Consider the following 25660-nt stretch of genomic DNA (forward strand, 5'->3'; position numbering starts at 1 on the left):
GTCTTCTCTGGATGCACCATCCTTTCAGGACCTCCATGTGTTCAACAACCTAGAAGCTCTCTAAACTCTGTCCTTTTTTTTTTTTAATGGAGGCTTTTTTTTGTAGACATGATTGAGAGAATCACTGACTACTGATGATTTACTCAACCTTTAGTTCCTCTCCCCTCTCTGGAGATCAAGGGGTGGGGATGAAAATTACAACTTTGTAATCACAGGCTTGGTTCTCATGGCAACCAATCCCCCCACTCTTGGGGCTATCCAGAAACCCACAGGCACTAGTCATCACTTTGAAGATTCCAAGTGCCTTGGGAGCTGTATGCCAGGAGACAAGAACAAACATCGAATACATATTTTGTAATATAAATTACAATGTCACAGGTTCACTGAGGGTTGTAACCATACCTAAAACAAACCTTAAACTCAGACTAACCTCTGACTAGACTAACATAATCTCCACACTAAATGCCTAACAGAAGGAAGAGTGCTCATTTCCAGGTGTAAAACTTATATACCTGAGCCTGTAAAGTTGATCCTTGAACACTGACTCACCAAGACTAAACTAATAGCCCACTGTTGTCAGCAAGACTTACTGATAACATAAACAATGGACTAATACATATATTTCATATGCATTATATAGTGTATTCTTATAATAAAGTATGCTAGGGAAAAACAATGTTATTAAGCAAATCATAAAGAGAAAATATATTTACCATTCATTAAGTGGTAATGAATCATCATAAAGGTCTTCATCTTTGTCATCTTCATGTTGAAGAAACTGAGGAGGAAGAAGAGGAGGGATTGGTCTTATTGTCTCAGAGGTAGCAGAGGCAGAGAAAAATCTGAGTATAAGCGAACCCAGGATGTTCAAACCCATGTTGTTCAAGGGTCTATTGTGCCTACAGGGACGTCTCCCTGGCTCCACGCCTCCATCCGGGAACCAGACTCTTCCTGGGTCCAAGAGGCTTGGTTTCAAAGGCAGGAGTTTCCCAGCCTCCACGTCTTCATCCAGGAACCAGAGCGGTTTCAAATCTAAAGTTCTTCGTCTGGGTTTCTCCACTTGTCGGCTAGCTGGGAAAAGCCAGGTGGGCTCTATTGTCCCAAGAAACCCGTGGAAAGCTCTGGGAGGAGGGGGCTCTGTAACTCTGAGTTGTGGACCAAGTAGCTAATCCGGTATCAGAGTCAAAGATCAATCACTCCAGAGGCAGTAGAAAGAACTCCTCTCATTGGACAAGAACATGAATGGGCAGGACTAACTCAAAGGTTAAAATTCAGCGGCTCCTTACCTGGACGGATTCCTTCTCTAGGCCTCCTGCAACAATAGCGTAGGTGCTGTCTTTCTCTCTCAAATAAATCCCTTTTCTGCAAAACTCTGGGTCCACGATATTTATTCCAATGGCAACCTCTCCTCGCCTCTGGGACCCCTTTCCCCATTCTGCGGAGTTAGCGAGACTAAGAACCTCTTTGGAACGGTGAGTTGCACACGCTCCCCTGGTTACACTTACACTATAATACACAGCCGGCCATTTTAAACAAAAAGTGATGCATATTGCCTAACTAAAATATTCAAAAGGATCAGAATCCAGTTTTAAAGAGTTTATTCTGGTTATGGCCATCCTGGAAACATGGACTTGAGAGAAGTAAGTTACTGCTCTGAAATTAAAAATTAAAGTCTTGCTTCTATGGGCAGAAAAAAGGAAATTCTATGCAAGGCCAGTGGATGAGTTACAATTTAATTAATGAGAACTTGTTTTCTTTTCTCTTCAGCTTGTTTTCTTTACAGCTTATTTTCATTTCCTTTCCAATTTAAATGAATGTTTTTAACATTCCACTATAGACAATGTGATAATCATGAAGCCGTTTTTGTGAGAAAGGTGAGAAAGTTAATCTATAATGAAAATCAATAGGGAAGAGAAAAGAGGTCTTCCCTGGTACCGTTTAGGCTCAAAATATTTTAAATTTCCAATCGGCTTAAATTTTGAATTACTTACCTTCACAGTACAGAATGCAAGAAGAATAAACACAGTGCCAAGAAATAAAACAGTCAACACAGTGATTGTTAGGTATGCCACAGACACTGAAACTATCTGACACAGAATCTAGAATAACAGTGTATATATTAAATTTGGATGACATGCAATATGAGATGTGAACTTTCAGCAGAGAAATAGGAAGTATAAAAAGCAAACAAATTGGAAGCACTAGATAGGAGAGTAACAGATAAATAATGCCTTTGGCTTTTCAGTGGACCCAAAACATCGAATGGGGAAATAATCTGTTAATTAGACAATAAATCAATATAAATTATTCTAAATGACGAATAAAAAGAAAAATTAGGGGTTGCATGTGCTGATGGTGGGAGAAAGGTTAACCTAAAAAGGTTTTGTGAGGAGAAAGTTTTGTGAATGATGGAACTTCTTTTCATCATGACTCTGGAAGTGGAAACAGGGCCTGATGTATTTATGAAGACCCATATAACAATGTGTCAAAAATAGTGTTTCTTTTTGTGAAGTAAAAAAAAAAGTAATTTTGATACCCAGAATTATTTAATCAGCATCTCTGGAAATGGGATTATGGCATCAACTAGGTGATTCTGACATGCGGATAACAGAAAACAGCACAGAGAACAGCTGCCAGAGTTGCCATGTATATTGGTGAATTTATTGTAGTGTAAGTATTGGTTCCAAAACTTGACTGCTCTTTGAAAACACCTGGGACCTTTTAAAAGTACTCATGTCTGTCTTCTTCCTTCAGGCATTTTGAATTAATTTGTAGGACATGATATGGCTATCAGAAATTTTAAAAACTACCCTGATTCTAATGTGCAGCAAAGTTTGAGAACCACTGCTCTTGACCAGCAGTTCCTTGACTTAGCCTGCATGAGCACCATTTGTAGGGGTGTGACAACACAGATCACAGAACCCTGTATCCAGAGATTCTGATTCAATAGATCTGGAGTGGAGTTTAAGAATTTGCATTTCTAACAAGTTCCCAGATGATGTCAATGCTGCTGGTCCTTCAAGAATTACTTATCTTAGAACAACGCTTATCACTTACAGCTGTACTGATCATTCAATCTGGAGTAAGGGCTAAGGTTCTGCATTTCTAACAAGCTTTCAGATGATGCTACTAGACTGAAGATTGCACTTTGTCAAGAGTCTCTCAAGTTTTGGATGGCTTATGGAGAAGCGGCAGTAGCAGTGTATGGTGACATCTGTATACATTTAAAGCTTGAGAAGTTCTTCTCTAGAGGTTAATGAATGTTAAGCATTGTATTATTTGTAATCTCACTCTTCATTGGTCAGTATGGTAAGACTTTATATCTCAGAGGATAGACTTGCTCACCTAAGTACATGACAATTTATTAATTCACAATGAAAAATACAAGACTACAGAGGAAAATCAATATATCAGGGTCAGCAAATGCCTTTGTAGTATGGAAAATTACAGGGATCTGACCTATTGGAAGGCAGCTTGATAAGTCAGAATTGGAACAGAAGAGGTCAATTTATTTTACAAAGTGCTTCTCAGAAAAGGAGGCTGCATCATTCTCATCCACTGAAATATAGCCCTGTCAGAAAAATCATAATATGTGACTTTTTCTGGTAAAGATGTCACTTCCAGGAAGCTGTCTAACAGACCTGCCAAGAACTTTCTCTCTCATGTGGTAGGCAGGATTTGTGCTCCCATGGTCTTTGCCTCTTGGTGTTATGGCTGTGAATATGTATGTTACATGGAAAAAGGGAGATCAGATTTCAGATGAAATTAAGGCTGTTAATCGGCTGACCCTGTGATGCGAACATTATCCTGGATTTTCTGGATGGGCCTAATCATACGGCCTCGTAAAAGTGGAAAAGGTAGGCAGAGTGTAGCTCATACAAGTATGACATGAGAAAAGCTTAATCTGCTGTTGCTAGATACGAAGATGGAGGAAGGGGCCCATGAGCTGAGGAATGTAGGTGGCTTCTAGAAACTGGGAAGGATTCTCAGCTGACAGCCAGTACAAAAACGGGGACCTCTGTCCTACAACCACAGGGAACTGCATTCTAAATTCTGCCAACAACCTGAATAAGAGAAAAAAAAATGATTCTTAGAACCTCTAGAATAGAACAAAGGTGGCTAACATGTTAGATTTGGCCTGTTGAGGACCTATCCTGGACATCTAAACCGGAAGACAATAAATGTGTGTTTTAAGCTACAAGGTTTTTAATTTATTTGTTATGGGAGCAATAGAAAACTAATATGCTCAGCTTTTCCACTCCTTTATTGCTGACCATACTTCTATGGGAAACAACCTTGCTATGAATGATCAGTAAGTTCGATTAGGCTATAGAAATATTCTAGTCTGAGAGGTAGTCCTTCTACTTACAGTAGCTGCATATTTGTGCTCCATTCCTTTATAGGTTGAATCTAAAATACAGTTCTTGAGTAACAATATTTCCTCTCTAATTTTCAAATTCCCATCATGTGATGGTTTATGTACTAACAAAAACTTTGATGATTTGGAATTACACACACACACATATGTGAATGTATATAACTGAATAAATATATAACTGTGTGTGTGTGTGTGTGTGTGTGTGTATATATATATATATATATATGTTTGTCTCTTGGTATCCATGGGGGAATTGATTAGAGGAGCTCCAGTGGATACCAAAATCCATGGATGCTCAAGTTAAGTGCCTCATATAAAATGGTGTAGTACCACTTACAAAGTGCTTTTCCTTATAACATATGCACATTTTCCATTATACTTTAAATCATCTCTAGTTTACTTATAACACCTAATACAATGAAAATGCTGTGTAAAATAGTTGTTACACTGTATTGCTTAGGAATAATGACAAGAAAAAGTGTCTGTACATGTTTAGTGCAGATCCAATCAGCATTCCTAAAAAATATTTTTAATTCATGGTTGGTTGAATCTACAAATCTGAAACCCACAGATACAAACTGTACTCACACACTCACCTAAAAGGTAAACTTTTCCACACTAAAATAAAATGTACAATTTTTTTAAAAAGTTAATAGGAAATGTAGTATAAAAAGTATAAGCAACTTCCTTAATAAAGGACCCTTACCTAGATCTTCTTGGATAATATTATCTCAGAAGTATTTTATTTCCCCTAATATGGCAATTTAAAAGATTATTTCTTGTTTCAATATTTCCTTCACTTCACTCAAATTTATATGGGTAGAGAACTTACTTTATTGATCACTATTGCATCATCCAAAAGATACATGGCATGTAGTATTTTCTTGGTAGACATTAGTTGAATTAATAAATAGATAGAAAATAAGGTTAACAATTTAACCCAGACACTCAACCAAGACACATGGAACACAGAATGGCCCAGCAAGGATGGCAGGTATCTAGTGTAAGAATTAAAGAAAGAGGAAAGAAATACGAAAGGTGGCTTGCTGGTTAAGACAGGTTTATTTTAGAGAAAACAAACCTGAGAGGAGCTTTTGTCCAAGTTAGGTTAGAGGCACACTTTTTTAGATACTAAGAATTTTTAAGGTTTTAAGGTGGGAGAGTTCATTAGAGGCTTGGACTACTTTTGTGGCTTTTTTTGGGTGTGCTTATTTGGGAGGGAGAGTTGTGTTTTCGTTCCCGTACATTTTCCTCCAGCTGCACGCATACCCCCCTGAGTTTGCTTTTAGCTTTCCTGACTTAGTGTACCTGAAGGGAAAGGAATGTATTTATTAAGACCCACTGTTTTACTGGTGCCCATAGTATAACAGTAAAGTTTGGCAGTTACCCAAAAAATGTTTCCACTACCTTCTTTGTGCCCAAGCTGTTTTATTTGTGTTTTACTGTATGCTTTTTTCTGGCTGCTTATAGTTAAAAAAATAATTTTCTTAAAATGCATAAGGCTAAAAAAAAGCTAAAACTAAAATAGTGATATTTGTCCAAAATAATGGTGCTTCTGCTCTGTCACCTAGTCATAATCTTTGTTCAAAATATTAGATGTTGTGATGGTTAGTTTTATGTCAACTTTACTGTGCCATGGGATGCCTAGATATTTGGTTAAACATTATTCTGGCTGTGTCTCTGAAGGTATTTCTATATGAGATTAACATTTGAATGAGTAGACTGAGTAAAACAGATTGCTCTCCCCAACATGGATGGGCCTCATTCAGTTCATTAAGGCCTGAATACAAAGACTAAGAGATAATTCTCTCCTTTTGCCTGTCTTTGAGGTATGACATTGGTCTCCTCCTGCCTTTGGACTTGAACACAAACTGGACCAGCACTATCTGGTCTCTTGGTTGTAGGCATTTGGACTCAGAAACTAAACCATTGGCTTTCTGGGGACTTTAGCCCACCAACTATAGATCTTGAGAATTCTCAGCCTGCATGACCATACCCTGTTGTAGCCATTAACAGTCATAGTCAATTATTTGTTGCAAAGCAGGTGACATTGCCTATAATAGAGCATGTCAGGGTTTCCTTAAAAGGCTGGTTGAGGTCTAGGTAGCTAAATACATTGACCTGTCTTTAGTAAAAACCCCAAATGAAAATAATATTATTAAGTAGTTTATGATAAAGTCAAACTTCTAGCAGAGTAAAGTTAAAAGTAAATGAAAGAGTGCTTATTCTTAGCCTTTAAAAATTAATTTTTATCATGACATTAGTAAAAAAAAATGACTTGCAAATCTTTCTATATTTGCAAATTCTAATGCATCTTTACTTTATAAATGAAAAAGACAAAGAGGGGTATGTTTAATATAGAAACCAACATTATTTGACTGGCTCAAGGCTTCTGTAATTAAGCATTTACAAAGTAAATAGTACTTTCCTTTTCCTTTGACAGAGAGACTAGTGTGTTTTTCACTGTTTTGCTGTCATAGTGACATGGTTTGAGGGGAAATGTCTAAGCCACAGGGCCAAATTCTCTAAAATAATTGTGTTAAGAATTTTAAGGACAGTAGCAGGTGTCTTAATCCATTTTGTGCTGCCTTGAAATATCTGAAGCAAATACCTAAGCTAAGTGATTAGCCTAAAATCAAATAAATACCTAGTGATTCAGTACTTCCTTGAAAAGCTTCCTAAGGCAATAACATCATTTTGTATATCAGATCCAGCACCAATAATCAAATGTTCCAAAGGTGACATAAAGGGTAAACCTGAGGGAAGTTTACACTGTTGATCTATCAGTAGAATAAGAGAGTTTAGAAGATTTCATGTTTGTCTTTTGGGACGTGTACCACAATTTCTTCAAACACAGGACCTAAAACCAAGCAGGAAGAAAGCTACAGCTGGGTCAAGCTGAGTAAGGGATTTCATTAATTAATTAATTCATTGAGCACCTGTGCCTAATACCCTGCAAGGCACTGCAGATTCAGCAGTAAATAAAATGAAGTCACTGTTCTCAGAGTGCTTATTCTCCAAGGAAAAAGAACAGACAGGCAGACAAAGAATGAACAAAAAGTATGTAGTAGATTAGATAGTGATAGAAAGAAGAAAACAAAATATAATGACAGACAGAAACAAGTGTCTAGTGGGACTAATTCAGATAGAGTAAAGGGAAAGAAAGATAGGAAATAAGAAGAAATAGCTTTTCTGTCTTTTTCCAGATTTATAACCAGGAACGAGGCCCATAGACACAGCTTCCTTCTTTTTTCATCTCACAGATCCTCATGATAATACCCCAGCTAGACCTTTAACTTTTAAGTTGGTACAAGGCCTCCTGCTCACTAAGATGGCATGCAACAGAGATAATTGCTTATTTTCAAGGTTTCAGTGTTTTCTCATAAACATTATACTATGGCGTATATATTATTTTATATAAATATATTGATATAATATTTAATAATATGTATTATATGTAATTAAATATATAAACTATATTTGATATAATAAAATATGTATAATATATAATATAATTTAAAGTTTTCAATATAAATCATATACCAAATATATAATAATATTTTACATATTAATATATTGGGATTTTAAAAAGAATTTTCTGTTTTTCTTCAACTTTTATTTTGAATTCGGGATACAAGAGTATGTTTGTTATAAAGGTATCTTGCCACCTGGGTAGTGTGCATAATACTCAGCAGTTAGTTTTTGGACCCTTTTCTCCCTCCCTACTCTTGTAGTCCCCAGTGTCTGTTTTTTTCATAGACATGGTTGTTTGTATCTATTGTTTTATGTCCACAAATACCTAATGTTTAGCTCCCACATATAAGTGAGAACATGTACTATTTGGGTTTTCTGTTTCTATATTAATTTGCTTAGGATAATGGCCTCCAGCTCCATCCATGTTGCTGCCAGGTACATGATTTCATTCTTTTTTATGGCTGAATAGTATTCCACAGTGTATATGTAGCAAATTTTCTTTCTCCAATCCGCCATTGATGGGCGCCTAAGCTGATTCCATGTCTTTGCTATTGTAAATAGTACTGGGATGAACATAGGAATTCATGTGTCTTTTTGGTAAAATGCTTTATTTTCCTTTGGGTATATACCAAGTAATGGGATTGCTGGGTCGAGTAGTAGTTCTATTTTTAGTTTTTTAAGAAATCTCCAAACTGCTTTCCACAGTGGCTCAACTAATTTACATTCTCGCCAACATTGTATAGCATTTCCTTTTCTCCACAATCTTACCGGCATTTGTTATATTTTGACATTTTAGTAATTTAGTAATTTGGTGTGAGATGGTATCTCATTGTGGTTTTGATTTGCATTTCTGTGATTAGTGATGATGAGCATTTTTTCTTAAGTTTGTTAGCTGCTTATGTCTTAATTGAGAAATATCTGTTCCTATTCTTTGTCCACTTTTTAACGAAGTGATTTGGTTGTTGCCTGTTGATTTGTTTAAGTTCCTTATAGATTCTGGAAATTAGACCTCTATTGGATGCATAGTTTGCAAATATTTTTTCCCATTCTGTAGGTTGTCTATTTACTCTATTGATAGTTTCTTTGCTGTGTAGAATATCTTTACTTTAATTCAGTCCCAATTGTAAAATTTCTTGTTGCATTGCTTTTGATAATTTAATTATAAATTCTTTGCCAAGGCTGATGTCAAGAAAGGTATTTCCTAACTTTTATTCTAGGAATTTTACAGTTTGTCATCTAACACTTAAGTCTTTAATCCATCTTGAGCTAGTTTTTACATATGATGAAAGGTAGAGCTTCAGTTTTATTTTTCTGTGTTTGGATAACCAGCTATCCCAGTGCCATTCATTGAATAGGGAGTCCTTTCCTGTATTAGTCCGTTTGCATTGAGAAAAAGGAGTACCTGAAGCTGGGTAATTTATGAAGAAATAAGGTTTATTTGGCTCATAATTCTTTATTCTGTACATAAAGTATAGTACCTGCTTCTGGTGAGGGCTTCAGGAAGCTTACAATCATGGAGGAAGATGAAGGGAAGCCAGCCTTTCACATCGTGGGAGAGGAAGCAAGAGAGAATGAGGTACCAGGCTTCTTTTATACAACCAGATCTTGCATGAACTAATAAAGCGATAACTCATGTATCACCAGGGGAATCACCAAGAGAATGATCCGACACCTCCCACTAGGCCCCATCTTGCACATAGAGGATCACATTTGAACATGCAATTTGGAGGGGACATACATCCAAACCAAATAATTTCCCCATTGTTTATTTTTGTTGACTTTGTTGAAGATCAGATGGTTATAGAGGTACGGAGTTACTTTTGAGTTCTGTATTCTGTTTCTTTGGTATATGTGTCTGTTTTCATACCAGTACAATATGTTTTGGTTACTGTAGCCTTGTAATAGTGTTTGAAGTTGGATAATGTGATACTTCTAGTTTTTTTTTTTTTTTCTTTTATTTGCTTAGGATTGTTTTGCTATTCAGGCTCTTCTTTGGTTCCATATGAACTTTAGAAGAGTTTTTTTCTGACTCTGCAAAAAAAAAAATAACATTTGTAGTTTGACAGGAATAGCATTAAATCTATAGATTGGGTCATATGGCCATTTTAATAATATTGATTGTTTCAATCCATGAGCATGGAATGTTTTTCCATTTGTTTGTGCCATGGAAGATGTTTTTCAGCAGAGTTTTGTAGCTCTTCCTGTAGAGATGTTTTATCATCTTGGTTACATGTATCTCTGGGTATTTTATTTTCATGTATGGCTATTGCAAATGATATTTTGCTCTTGATTTGGTTATCAACTTGGAAATTATTGGTATATAGAAATGCTTCTGAATTTTGACCAGGTATGGTGGCTCACACGTCTAATCCCAGAACGTTGGGTGGCCAACGTGGGTGGATTACCTGAGGTCAGGAGTTCGAGTCCAGCCTGGCCAACATGGTGAAACCCTGTCTCTACTGAAAATACAAAAACCTGGATTTGGTGGTGCGTGCCTATAATCCCAGCCATCCAGAAGGCTAAACCAGGAGAATTGCTGGAACCTGGGAGGTAGAGGCTGCAGTAGACTGAGAAGTGAGATCATGCCACTGCACTCCAGCCCGAGTGTCAGAGCAAGACTCCATCTAAAAAAAAAAAAAAAAAAAAAAAAGCTACTGAATTTTGTACATTTAATTATTTTACTCTAAAACTTTACTGAAGTCATTTATCAGCTCTAGGAGGTCTTTGATGGAGTCTTTGGGGCTTTCTAAATATAGAATTATGTCATCAGTAAACAGAGTTTGTCTTCTCTTCCTGTTTAGTTGCCTTTCCTTTCTTTCCCTTTCCTGATTGCTCTGGCTAGAGCTTCTATTACTATGTTGATTGGGAGTGGTAAGAGTGGGCACTTTGTCTTGTCCATATTTCAAGGGGAATGTTTCTAGCTTTTCCCATTCAGTATGATGTTGGCTATAGATGTGTGAATTTGTTCCTTTGATGACTGGTTTGTTGAGGGTTTGTATTATGAAGAGATACTGAATTTTATTGGAAGCTTTTTCTGCATCTATTGGGATTATCATGGGTTTTGGCTCTTAATTCTATTTATGTGGTGAATCATACTTACTGATTTTCATATTATGAACCAACCTTCATTTCAGGAATGAAGTTTGTTTGATCATGATGAATTAACTTTCCAATATACTATTAAATTTGGTTTACTTACATGTTGTTAGGATTTTGGCATCTATGTTCACCAGAGGTATTGGCCTGAAGTTTTCTTTTTAGTGTCTTTGCCAGCTTTTGATATCAGCATGATGCTGGCTTCATAAAAGGACTTAGGAAAGAGTCCCTCCTCTTTGATTTGATGGAATTTTTTTTTTTTTTTAAGGATATGAATGAAAATGTCTCCTGGACTTGACATCAAACAAATTGAGTTGATAATTGTAGCTTATATTAGTTAGAACAGCTTCAGTACTATTCCAGAGAGAGATTCTTACTTGATTCTTAATTTGCATTCAAACAAATAATTTTTTATTTCAGTAAATATTATTTATTTATTTTTTAATTGCATTTTAGGTTTTGGGGTACATGTGAAGAACATGCAAGATTGTTGCATAGGTACACACATGGCAGTGTGATTTGCTGCCTTCCTCCCCTTCACCTATATCTGGCATTTCTCCCCATGCTATCTCTCCCCAACTCCCCACCCCCCGCTGTTCCTCCCCTATTTCCCCCCAACAGACCCCAGTGAGTGATGCTCCCCTCCCTGTGTCCATGTGTTCTCATTGTTCTACACCCGCCTACGAGTGAGAACATGTGGTGTTTGATTTTCTGTTCTTGTGTCAGTTTGCTGAGAATGATGGTTTCCAGGTTCATCCATGTCCCTACAAAGGACACGAACTTATCATTTTTGATGGCTGCATAATATTGGAATTGTTTTAATAGCATTGGTATTAGCTCTTCTTCATACAATGAATATTATGTTCTTCATACATAAAATGACTTAGGACTAAGAGTCTCTCCTCTTTGATTTATTGGAATTGTTTTAATAGCATTGGCACTAGCTCTTCTTCATACATTTGACAGAATTCAGCTGTTAATCCATTTGGTCCAAGACTTTTGTTGTTGTTGTTGTTTGTTTGATTGTTTTTGGTTGGTAGGTTTTTCATTATTGATTCCATTTTGGAACTTATTATTGGTCTATTCAGAATTTCAATTTCTTCTTAAATCAACCTTGGGTGATTCTGTTTTCAGCAATTTATACTTTTTATTGAGATTTTCTAGTTTGTTTACATAGATGAGTTCATCACAGTCTCTGAAGATCTTTTATATTTTTTGTCATATCACTTGTAATGTCACCTTTTCCTTTTCTGATTGACCTTATTTGAATTTTTTTTTTTCTTTACTAATCTCACCAGTGGTCTATTTATCTTATTTATCCTTTCAAAACACAAACTTTTGGTTTTGTTGATCTTTGTATGGATTTTGGGCCTCAATTATATTAGTTTTTTGTTTGTTTGAGATGGAGTTTTGCTCCTCTGTCGCTCCCAGGCTGGAGTGCAATGGCAGGACCTCGGCTCATTGCAACCTCCTTCTCCCAGGTTCAAGCAATTCTCCTGTCTCTGCCTCCTGAGTAGCTGGGATTACAGGCATGTGCCACCATACCCAGCTAATTTTATTTTTAGTAGAGACGGAGTTTCATCATGTTAGCCAGGCTGGTCTCAAACTCCTGACCACAGGTGATCTACCACCCTCAGCCCCACAAAGTGCTGGGATTATAGGCATGAGACCCTGTGCCCAGCCAGTTATATTAAGTTTTACTCTGATTTTAGTTATTTATTTTCTTCTTCTAGCTTTGAAGTTCACTTTTTCTTGTGTCTCTAGTTCCTCTAGGTATGATTCCATATTGCTAATCTCAGATCTTTTTAACTTCTTTAGGCGTTTAATGCTATAACTTTCCTCTTAACACTGCTTTTGCTGCATCTCAGCTATTTTGGTGTGTTGTATCTTTGTTTAATTTGTTTCAAATAATTTTTTGATTGTTGCCTCAATTTCATTGTGTATACGAAAGTCCTTCAAAAGCAAGTTGCTTCATTTTCATGTAATTGTGTGGACTTGAGAGATTTTCTTGGTATTAACTGATGTTTTTATTCCACTATTATCTGAGAGTATGCTTGGTATAATTTCAGTGTTTTAAAATTTACTGAGACTTGCCTTGTGTCTGAGCATGTGGTTGATTGTAGAGCATGTTCCATGTACAGATGATAAGAATGTATATTTTGTGGTTATTGGGTAGGGTGTTCTATAGATGTCTCTTAGGTCTGATTGGTCAAATGTCAATTTTAAGTCCAGAATTTCTTTGTTGGCTTTCTGCCCTGATGATCTAGCTAAAACTGTTAGTGATATGTTAAAGTTCTCTACTTTTATTATATGACTGTTTAAGTCTTTTTGTTTTATGATTCTGGGTGCTCTCATGTTGGGTGTATGTATTAGGATAGTTAAATCTTCTTGTGAATTGAATTCTTTATCATTACATAATGTCCTTTGTCCTTTTTTACTGTTGTCAGTTTAAAGTTCATCTTATCTGATATACAGATGGTGACCCCTGCTCTCTTTTGTTCTCACTGTGTGTGATAGATATTTCTCCAACACTTAATTTGAGCCTATGGGTGTCATTTATTGTGAGAGTGGTCCCATGAATACAGCAGATGGTTAGTTATTTTATTTAACTTTCCATTCTGTGTCTATTAAGTGGGTTTTATAGACCATTTATATTAAAGGTTAATATTGATATGTGGGATTCTGATCACATCACGATGTTGTTAGCTGGTTGTTTTATAGTCTAGATTATATAGTTGCTTTCCTGGGTATGTGGGTTATGTACTTAAGAGTGTTTTTGTAGAAGTAGTTGTCATTCTTTCATTTCCATATTTATAACTCCCTTAAGGATCACCCCAATGGTGAGTGCAGGCACCAGCCCTGATGAAGTTCTGTGTGTGGGGGAGGGGGAGGGGCAGAGGTAAAGGTGAGCTGCACTGGCCCTTCATGCTAGACAGGCAGGAAAATGATGTTTCTCTATCTCATCCCTGTTCCAGGGTTTCATGATTTCTAGTTCAGGCATACACTGTATTCTCTCTCCAAACTACAATGTGATTTAGAGCCATGGGGAATGATTTTGTGACTTTCTGTGGGAATATTTTCAGGGCAGAACCTCATCACTCAGCCTACTATGGGTAGCTTTGTATTTCCCTTGTTCTTCAATATGGCAGCACTATTGCTTCTTGTAAGCAGGGAGCTCCACCTATGGGCCAATGTGGGTGGGTGTTGGTTGTGATGGTGTCAGCTGGGTTGCCCAAATCTCAGGCCCTGGGGAAAGTGGTCATATTCATATATTGACAGAGTACATTAGTAATATAAAATATACTGCATAGTATATGTTAATAATATACATTATATATTACAAATAATATATAATATAGAATTGTATCATATAAACAAAATTTGGCCGGGTGCGGTGGCTCAAGCCTGTAATCCCAGCACTTTGGGAGGCCGAGGCGGGTGGATCACGAGGTCAAGAGATCGAGACCATCCTGGTCAACATGGTGAAACCCCGTCTCTACTAAAAATACAAAAAATTAGCTGGGCATGGTGGCGTGTGCCTGTAATCCCAGCTACTCAGGAGGCTGAGGCAGGAGAATTGCCTGAACCCAGGAGGCGGAGGTTGCGGTGAGCCGAGATCGCGCCATTGCACTCCAGCCTGGGTAACAAGAGCGAGACTCCGTCTCAAAAAAAAAAATAAATAAATAAAATAAAATAAAATAAAAATAAAATAAACAAAATTTGATGTTATCTGTCATAAATGTATTTAAATATATCAGTGTAATATATATTTAATAAATATATATGTAAAATATGCATTATATATATGTACATCATATACTCAGGCATATATGACTTATGTAGAGGTACAATTTTTTAATTGTAAAAATGTTCTTCAAATGAGAGGAAAAACTTCATTAAAATTTTAAAGGCAAGTCACTATTTTATGGTGTTTTAATATGTAAAGGACACCTCTGACTCCCCAGATCAGAAATACTCAAACTTAAGGGTGTACTCAGCTCTTTGAAGTTACAAAGATATATCCCTAGCAATCCCAAGGGGCCACCATGTTAGAGCATGCATATAGCAGCAGTGAGGCTTCTAGATATTTAGACCTAAAATAGGCAGTCTGAGGGAACATAAAAAGGAAATTAGATGAGCTTGATCATCCTGCTCTATCACATTAGTCTCTCTCTTTCTATGTCTAGAAGATTTCTTTTGTTACAAAGAATTAGTAAAGTCTGATAATTATTAAAATATGAGTGTATTAGGGTTCACCAGAGAAACAGAATTCATTAATGGGTGTGTGTGTGGGTGTGTGTGTGTGTATGTATATGTATTTATTTCCTGGAATTATTTCATGGAATCAGCTGATGTAGTTATGGAAGCTGAAAAGACCCAAGATCCTCATTCAGCTAGTTGGAGATCCAGGAGAGACAATGGTGTAGTTACAGTTCAAATGCCAACAGTTTGAGTCCAAAGGCAGGCAAGAACTGATGTTCCAGTTTAAGGCAATCAGGCAGGAGGAATTCCTTCTTACCAGAGGGAAAGTCAGCCTTTTGCCTCTTTAGGACCTCAGCTGACTGAATGAAGACCGCTTACATTAAGGAAGATAATCTGTTTTGCTCAGTCTACTGATTCAAATGTTAATCTCATCCAGAAACACCATCATCAAATATGCTGATATTAATGCTTGATCAAATATCTGGGTTTGCTCTGGCTCAGTCAAGTTGACACTTAAAAATAACCATTACAATGTAAATTAATATATGGGAAAATTTAATTCTAAAAATATTTCTTCACTCCAATTCTTTAGATTAAGCAGAACCATGGAAGAAATTAGTTTACAGATCGTTCTTGGTACATTGATAGTAATGTGTGTCCTAACTTGAGGCTACTTGAGTTTGGAGAAACCATGTGGCAGCATTCAGATCAACAATGATGAAATGCTCCATAAGAACAAGATGAAATTTCAGGGACTGATTCCATATGATAACATTGCCTATAGGCTAGCATTAAGGAAACAGATTTTTCAGTCAAGACGATTTTCCTTCTCCTCTGTTTATGTTATGACATATTCCCTGTTTTTTTTATTCAGCAATAAAAACTTTCTCTGTGAGGCCTATAGAATCTGAGTACATAACCAACTGAACAGGAGCCAGCAGCTAACCACAACAATCTTCCAATACCTTTCACAGTAATGTAATTGCTGATGTTTCCCTGGAGCAAATTTTGCAGATGCAAGATTGTTTCAATGGCGTGACCAACAGTATCCGAGTAATAATAACCAGAAGAGAATAGTGTTTTATAATGCAATAGTAGCCTGCATCTGGTTCTGAGTTTTCCACTGCCTGGTACAAGCAAGAAGAAAACAAGTGTAGCTCTAATTTAATACATAACATCTTGTGGACTAATAATTCTTACTTTTCATTGCAAATGCATAGAATGTTTCATGATGGGTGCCATTAACAGTACAAAGATTGTAGTGTCAGTGTCAGAAATGGTAATACAAATAGGTAGATGAATATTTTTCTACATAGTACAAAAAATACAAAGGAAGGCAATGGAAAATGCAGTGAATTGTCTGTGTATGTGTATGTCTACACATGCTTGTGTAAAATGTAACTCTTGGCTTCAGGATTAATACTGCCTTGTGAAAATGCCTGTAGGACAAATACTTATCTGAGGACTCTAAAATCCTCATGAAAACAAGATAATTAAGTAGCAGCTATAGTAGGCTATTGGTGGCAGGATGCACAAAAAAATTACAATGCAGTTGTCCTAAAGTACATTTTCACTTGGTCTGCCAAACTGACAGGCTGCAGGAAAACAATGCACAAAATACAAGGCTTGTGATTATGTCAGGGTGATGAGGTTCCATCTGAGGTCCTGGGATAAGAATTTTCTTGAAATGGTAGCTGTGGCTTCAGAACAAAAAATGAAAATCTTCTCATATTCCCAATGTGAAGGGGATCACTGCCATAGAAGTTTTTCCTATCCCACGTGTGTATGGATATGCCAGTGATGTCAATATTATCTAAGAATAAATTCATGCTTTCTGGGATATGCATCTTACATAATTTGGTATATTTTATTTTTTAAAAAAGGAATATAAAATACAACTCTCGAAATTAAAAAAGAAGGTACTCAGTCAATGTATTTTTAAACTCTCCCATATTTCAGAGGACCCTGTAAAATTGAAGGGTTCAGAAACTTAAGCTATATTATCTTCATGGTGATTATATTTCTGGTACTACTACCTTGATGACTTCCTGCCTTACAGAATTTTAAGGCAAATGAACTACCTACGTAAAACTAATCTTCATTTTTGTATAAGGAATGAATATGATAAGACTTATTTTAAAATTATTTAGACTAGAAAGGGCATTGATTCCTAGTTTCCTATGGTTCTTCAAGAAAGGTAGGAGGTATTTTGAATTTTAGTACAAGATATACAGTGCTGATGTTGAAGTAATAACAAATAAATTTTAGTAGTGTTCACGTAGCTGTATGTGTTTGCAATAATAGCAAAGAAAACGTATATTGCTACTACATGCAGAGTGCTGTTCAAAGTCTTCATATGTATTAATTTATTATTCATATTAATTTATTTTAACTCCCACAGGCTATTGGTTTCACCCTTCTAATATCCTGTTTGAAGAAGAAATGGGAGCACAGAGAACTTGGTAAGTTTTCCCTGGTCAGATGGCTCTGAAGTGATAGACCCTAGACATGAACTCAGGAAGTCAGCTTCAGTCTCTGTGCTTTTAACTACTTCCCTCTATTGGCCTTTCTCCCTTTGTGCTATATTGGTCTGGTGCCCAGTAGAAGGCCAGCATTACCTGTGATTGTTTGATGGCCGCCAGAAGGCTAGCACTTTCCTTTGTGCAATGATGGTCTGGTATGTTCCAGGAGGCCAGTGTTCTCTCTGTGTAAAATAAAATTTGCCAACACTCTTCAGATATCAGACATTGAGGATTGGCATAGAAGCTTATAAAATAACTCAGTTAAAGAAGACAAACTAACTAATAAATATGTGCCCTTATTTCTTTGTCAAACAAGGCCTTGGAAGTTAGATTTCTCATATCCCTTGCAGTTCTTGTGTTCTGACAAAAAGTATATATTCTATTGAAGCTGTAGTTTTGAAAGCAAAACTTGGCATAAATGACCATATTCTAAAGGTATATAAGACAATGAATAATGTTTCCTAATAGAGTGGGCTGTGCCACTTGAATGGATATATTGCTACTACGATTTATTAAGAGCATACTATTCTCCTGTAACATTCTAAGTAAACTTTGTAGTAGTAAAAACTACTAATTCATTTAATCCCAAGGTGATCTTATGAAGTAAACACTATTCTCAGCCTTATTCGATAAACAAAGTTGTGGCATAGAGGAATTAAATAACTTTTTTAAAAATTAACAAGTTAAAAATGGAGAAACCAGAACTCAGACCCAACCTGTCTGGCTGTAGAAGGTGCTTTCTTAGCATCTATACTACAGTGTGGAAGTGTTTATTCAAATGAATGGTATGATGAGAGTAGAAGGGAAGTTGAAAGTGGTTAGTGGTGCTAGAAAAGAGCATGGGATGCTGCTGAAGGCTAAGGTTGCTTCGTATGGCTGTAAGGAAGAAATATTTTCTTATAGAGTGTTGGAGGTGCTGCAAGGAAAACAACACACTAAACGTTCAGTGAACGACTCCACAGAAGTGGCGGAATAGGAATAGCAAAGAAATAATAATGATTTAACATTAACCCATTAATAATGATTTAATATTAATATTATCTGATAATATTTAATATGTATTTATTATGTACCAAGTATGCTTCTAAATGCTTTATATCTATTAACTGAGTTTATTTCTCCCAAAGACACTTTAAGACAGATATTATTAAATATCCTTATTTTACCAGAAAAGAAACCGTTACGTGAAACAATTTGCTCAAGTCATACTTGTTAGGTAGCATTTTTTAGCATTAAAAGAACATATTTACTACGTACTAATTGCTGTGGTAAGGGCTGAAAACAAAGGTATGAGAGCAAAGGCATAAAATTATAGTAAGACAAGAGAGACAAATGCATAATTGGAGGATATCTAATATAATATAAGCCTGCTTTTTAATGAAGGAGTCAGAGTTAGTCTAGCAAAGAAGATGGGGGAAGGGTCTTTCATGAAGACAGGGCAGCATGAGTGAAGGAAGACAGATAAAAGAGAATTGCTTTGTAGAGGATCAGAAAGTGACTCAATGTGCATTAGCTGAAGTGAGCTGCTTCTGGAAAGTAGGCTAGAAGTACATGTAGGGTGTATATTGAGGAAAACTTGTGAGCCAACTGTAGTAACACAAATGGTTTTAAAAGGCTTTGGGGAGCTGTTTATTGATTTTATTCAAAGTGACAATAATGATGCCTAAATGAAGGAGGTCTTGAGGAAGGAAATGGGGTAGAACACGAGATCAAAAGATGTTAGGAGGATAGAGTTGGGTGGACTTTGTTATGAATTAATTGAATGTGCGAATAAAGGGAAGGGGTAAAATATGAGTTGAGTTCCTGTTTGGGTGATGATGCTGCTGGCAAATGAGGGTGGGGTGGAGAAAGCAGATGAGGACATCTTTGTGGATGTATGGAGACCAGAGGTGTTTGGGGGGGTACCCAAATGGAAACATTACAAGGCAGCTGACTCTTGAGATATGGAAATAAGAATGACTGGTGTAAAGGTCACCATTCTATAGGGTCAACATGAGAGCTGTCACAGAATCTACATAGACTGAGAAGAGAACAGAGGATGGGGCAAAGAAGGTCCCAGTGATGAGGAGATAACTAGGGGAATTACTGAAAAAAAGAAAGAAGAGAGTAATAATCTCAGGAACCAGAAATTGGTGTGAAAGTCAAAACATCCACTGATTCAGTAAGTAATTTTGTATGAAGGTCAAAACGTTATTTATCTGAATTGCTAGATAGCTATATAAATTTTACACCAGTATTTGGAGACAAATGAATTAAAAGCAATGAATTTAACTACACGGTATGATTTGGGGTGACAATTCAGTATAACAGTTGTTAATGTTCCGTATCCTATGTCTTCAAAAATAATTTTTGATATATTTAATTTGCAAAGATAAGTAAATATACAACAAAGTACAAATTAAAGTTACTTTGCTCTTTATTAACTTTGCATTTATATATTAGACAAGCTAACCTTGCCAAATATTAAGTGTATATGTATGTGTTTAATAGGAACAATGTTTATGAACAAGCCCACTAAAACAGCTCATTTTGGTTGTAAAACAAATATGAAATAATGCTCTCAGTGACTCTGCTTCGAGTGTGAATAGTTACATGCCTGTGGTTTGCGGAGACAGTAAAAGATGTTTTATGTTGGGTCTGTTTATACTGAAGATTTGCTAGTTCTTGGGCAAGTATAAGGAGACACATTAATCTGAATATTCTATCCTTCATAAAGCCATTTAGGCTATTTATAAGCTCTCTTTCCTAGTGGGAAATAGCAGATTATTCTATTCAGTATTTTTCCAGTAAAACTGACCTATTTAAAATTTTCCCAATAAGTCCTTTTCCCTCCTGCTGTAAGGTTTCTTTGCTAAATTGAACTGGATTTATTTGTGGAAGCCATAATGTTAGCATTCAGCTTAATAGTCATAAATGATTTTATTGAGTTTGGATAGGAACTTTATTAAGTTTAAAATATGCTTGAAAACATTCCTGTTGTATTTGAATGAATCCACACATTCTCCACATACTTAAATTTCCATCCCCTTTAGTATAATTTTTAAATGCTTCTGAAATTAGGAAGTTAGATCTTGCTGTTAAGAAAAGGTTGACTGAAAAGGTATTGTGTTCATTTCAAATCCTGATGAATGGCAGGGGATTATAAGTCGGTGTGAATTTTAGTGTCTGAACAGATCATCAAGAAACAGCTTACTCACAGACTTAGTGTATGAAGGCCAAAATGTTATTTATGTGACATGAATATATCTCTAGTCTATAGACAGACTAGAGATATTGAAATAGTAATAAATGTAGTTATTTTACCTATAATGGCAGTTCTGGAGAGTTCAAGGCAAAGATAGGAAAATTATTTTAAAAGTAGTAACAACTATGTTAGAATGGTAACTCTTATACATGCTTTTAGTTTGATAGCTATACAAGAAGAAATCTAAAAGCACATCAGACAAAGGTAGACTTTGCCTGGTTTTTGGTGCCTCACATTCATTTGGCCTTTTAAACAGCACTCTCACTTTTCCCCCATGAGTTGACCACTTCATCATCATTGATTGTTGGGATAAAACAAGTATTTCCCTTTCCCTGGCTACAGCGTGTACAAATAGCACTGGCTATATCCTTTTTTCTTCTGTTCTGAGATTTGAATCAAGATCCAAGAAACAAAGAGCCTGAAGTAGTTTGATATCCTTTTTTGATGTTGTTAAGTTTTTTCAGTTCATGTTTAGTTCAGGGGCCTCTTTGAGCTTGGGAGGATGAAGATTATACCCCTTCTTCCCATTTCTGGAGGCACAGAACTCTCCCCAGCCTTTGGGGCTCCCTTTATTGATAACTAGAATTGGCTGGAATCAGCCAATGAAATGCTGTAAGGAATATTCTTATCTAGATCAATTATTTTACTAAATAGGGATTTTAAGGATATTGAATAGCCCTACAAAGCCAGCACAGACTGATGGTAGGGAGGTCATACTGACAGAGTAGCCCTGAAGAGTCTGCTATTGACTAGTACATAGACTAAATCCTTAGTCAAATATTTGTGCACCTATTATATGGTGCTGAAAGATACATAATAAACAAAACAGGATTCTCATCTTTCAGTAATTTTATCTAAATTTTAAAGACAATATCCACAAACATGAGCACATTTGAAAACCATAAGGTAGTTTATGAATAAGCATCTAAAAAACTGTTACTATTGTATAGATGAAGTCCACCATACATTTGCGTACAAACATTTGTCACCTGGTTAACTTTAGATGTCTCACAAAAGCTTCATACATTTTATTTTAATCTTGAAACAATATTTTAGTTTATAAATGACAAAAGTAGTGAGGACAGAATCTATCAAGCTTATTTTTTTCATATTTTCAATTTCTGGAATTCTGACAATGAGAAAAGAAAACAATTTTGGCTCATAGTAGCAGCAGTGGAAATCATAAAAAATAATATTAAAAATAGTAGCTAACAACTGTTGGTATTTACAGCATTGTTCTTAGACAGTGCCTGAAAGAAAGCACACGTTAAATAAATATGGTCTCTGAGGTTCTATTTATGTTGTTCAATCCTGAGAACAATATTGTGAGGTAGATACCATAATTCTTCACATTGAAGTCCAGCAAATTTAGAGGTTTTAAAAGATGATTCAGTTAGTAAGTTAATAAGTACTTCTAGAATTCATACCTAGGCTTTTCTGAATCCAGAATGTGTACTTTTATTATTGTGCTATTATGTGCTTCACGTATATGGGATCCAAAAAGAAACTTGAAAGATGAATAACATTTAGGAAAACGGGACAATAAGACTTTACAGAGATGTTAATCTCTACATGATTTCCCACTGGCTGGCCCTTAAAAAGTATTCAATTAATGTGTACTGAATTAAATTAATGCATAGCTTCACATCAAAATATGGCATGTGTTGGGTTCAACTCAATAGTGTCATATGGAAAAAGAAGTTGTAGAAACTTCAGAAATGGGATTTTACAATATTTTTTATCAAATGTTCTAGGTAATACTAAAGTTCGTGAAGATTTTGTGTTTTTCATGCTTTTTTTTTCCCCTGTTCTCCATTTTTTTTTGTGCACATAACCTTTTGAAATCAAGCAAAACCATGTGATTTGCTTCAATGAATTGGATGTTTGTAAACTCCTGGGAAGAAGTGTTTAAGTGCTGGTGGTCATTTTTTCACGTTATCTTCCTGTGCCACCACCATCTGGGCACCATGAGTTCAAATAGAGATGCCATAAGCTTGAAATAGATTTTAATGGTGAATATTCATTTAGAGCACAAAAGCCCTGAAGAGTTGCCTGGACCTAATGCAGAATTCATATGCATGAGAAGTAAAGTTTTATTTTGCTAAACTACTGAGACGTTAGCATTGTTTCTTACCCTAGCATGATTAGATTCTCCCATTTAATGTAATATACTAGAATGTAGTTTTAGAAAATCCTTAAAGAATGCTTGCACATGGCCTTATACATATTTTTTAATGACAAATGCTAACCCACTTATTCACACAGATTAAAATGAAATAGCTTTTGATACCAGTTATTTCTATTCTGTTCTCTTGGATTTTTTGTTTTATAGGGAGTGTTCTGCATATTGCCATGGTGCCTGACTCTTTTTTTGCTAATCAGCTATGAAAATGTACTCCTGATAAAGCAAGAGGAACTTGCTTTGGGATTTTTTTTTTGCAATTGGTTTGCTTGGTAGATTAACACAAGTGTGTAATGTATTGTATGAAGTACTTTTCAAACTTTGAGAAGGGGGATAGATCTTTTTCTTATATATCCTTAGTTTTATGCATTTTAAAAATGAATAATGAATATTATTGTAAAATAAGGCTACAGCTTCCCAATTCTCCTTAACTTTCTGGAAGCATTGAAACACTCCATTTTAGAACACCACGAATTTCTACCATTAAAATGTGAAATTTCTCTTCTTCAAGAAGTGTATTAAGGTAGAGTAGGAGATGAACATTGTCTTTTTTCTTCCTTTCTGAGACAATCAGGATTTTGTCAACAAAATGTTTTGCTCAGTCCCAGGAGAGTAATCATGATAGATTAAAGCCAGTCATCTCCATCTCACTTCCCTATTAAGGCACTTGCATTCCCAACTGCCCTGTGCTAATACAGGACACCTTTTAAGAAACTAGATGCAAATAAGAAAAATATTTTGATTTCAAATAAAAGATTCTGGAGAATGAGAAAAGCTAGCTTATGCTATTCCTGTGCAACAGCCATCCAACAATATGCTAAGAAGTCTCATCAGATCCAAAAGCCAGTGCCATTAGGGTAGTGGAGCATAAGGGAAAAGCTGGTGAAAGCAATGAACTGATGGACCACAAGACCAAAGGTTTAACTGTATATCTTGAAGTTTTCGATGTATGACATCATTAGTGATTTTTTGCTTTAGCCAGTTCGTGAATTTTTAATTACTTGCATGAGAAATGTGTTCTGTCTCACAGAACTAGACTCTGAGCTTCTAGTCACAGAGGAGGGCTGAAACTACTCTTGTTCTATCACTGATGCTCAGTATGGTGCCTGACACATGGTTGATGTTGATGCTCATTAAATATTTGTTGTATGAGGGGTTTACAAATGAGTGTTTGCTTCATATTTTGTTATTTTTATGTAATTCATATGTTTTGTTAATATTAGTGCATGTATGAACAATTTATATGCCCAAGTCCCCCTGTTATTTTCCTCCCTACTTAGGAAAACATTTTTTTAAATGTACTTTAAGTTCTGGGATACATGTGCAGAATGTGCAGGTTTGTTACATAGTTACATATGTGTCATGCTGGTTTGCTGTATCCATCACCCCGTCATCTACATTAGCTATTTCTCCTAATACTATCCCTCCCCCAGCCCCCATGCCCAAACAGGCCCTGATGTGCGACATTCCCCTCCCTGTGTCCATGTGTTCTCATTGTTCAGCTCCCGCTTTTGAGTAAAAACATGCGGTGTTTGGATTTCTGTTCTTGTGTTTGCTGAGAATGGTTTCCAGCTTCATCTACATCCCGCAAAGGACATGTCATCCTTTTTTATGGCTGCATAGTATTTGATGGTGTATATGTGCCACATTTTTTTATTCAGTCTATCATTGATGGACACTTTGGTTGGTTCCAAATCTTTGCTGTTGTGAACGGTGCTGCAATAAACACGTGTGCATGTGCCTTTATAATATAATTATATATAATCCTTTGTGTATATACCCAGTAATAGGATTGCTGGGTCATATGGTATTTCTAGTTCTAGATCCTTGAGGAATCGCCACACTGTTTTCCACAATGGTTAAACTAATTTACACTCCCACCAACAGTGTAAAACCATCCTTATTTCTCCACATCCTCTCCAGCATCTGTTCTCTCCTGACTTGTTAATGATCACCATTCTAACTGGCGTGAACTGGCATCTCATTGTGGTTTTGATTTGCATTTCTCTAATGACCGAAAACCATAAAAACTCTAGAAGACCTAGGCAATACCATTCAGGGCATAGGCATGGGCAAGGACTTCATGATTAAACACCAAGAGCAATGGCAACAAATGCCAAAATAGACAAATGGGATCTAATTAAAGAGCTTCTGCACAGCAAAAGAAACTATCATTAGAATGAACAGGAAGCCTACAGAATGGGACAAAATTTTTGCAATCTACCCGCCTGACAAAGGGCTAATATCCAGAATCTACAAAGAACTTGAACAGATCTACAAGAAAAAAACAACCCCATCAGAAAGTGGTCAAAGCCTATGAACAGACACTTCTCACCAATAGACATTTATGAAGGCAACAAACACATGAAAGGCGAACATTTTTAACATTGATTCAGAAATAAAACAAAGTAACCTCTTCAAAGTCAGTCAATTATCTTTTCTTTTTTAAATTCTTCATACTTATTTTTTGAAGGAACCTAATAAATTATTAATATTTCTAGTTGATGACAATAATAATTATTTTGGTAGAACAGTAGATTTGAGCTTGTGAAATTTGTGAC

General features: G+C 36.0%; 1 long non-coding RNA gene across 1 annotated transcript; it reads left to right on the forward strand.

The window, feature by feature from the left end:
* The first annotated feature begins 1318 nt into the window (after positions 1–1318).
* On the forward strand, positions 1319–24600 carry LOC116540606. The gene is made up of 3 exons (XR_004264515.1): positions 1319–1472; positions 17553–17613; positions 19659–24600. It is a non-coding gene; the product is annotated as an uncharacterized LOC116540606 (long non-coding RNA).
* The last annotated feature ends 1060 nt before the right edge of the window (positions 24601–25660 follow it).

The sequence above is a fragment of the Sapajus apella genome, unplaced genomic scaffold (assembly GCF_009761245.1).
Source record: "Sapajus apella isolate SASKATOON/1434 unplaced genomic scaffold, GSC_monkey_1.0 scaffold4, whole genome shotgun sequence".
Taxonomy (NCBI): Eukaryota; Metazoa; Chordata; class Mammalia; order Primates; family Cebidae; genus Sapajus; species Sapajus apella.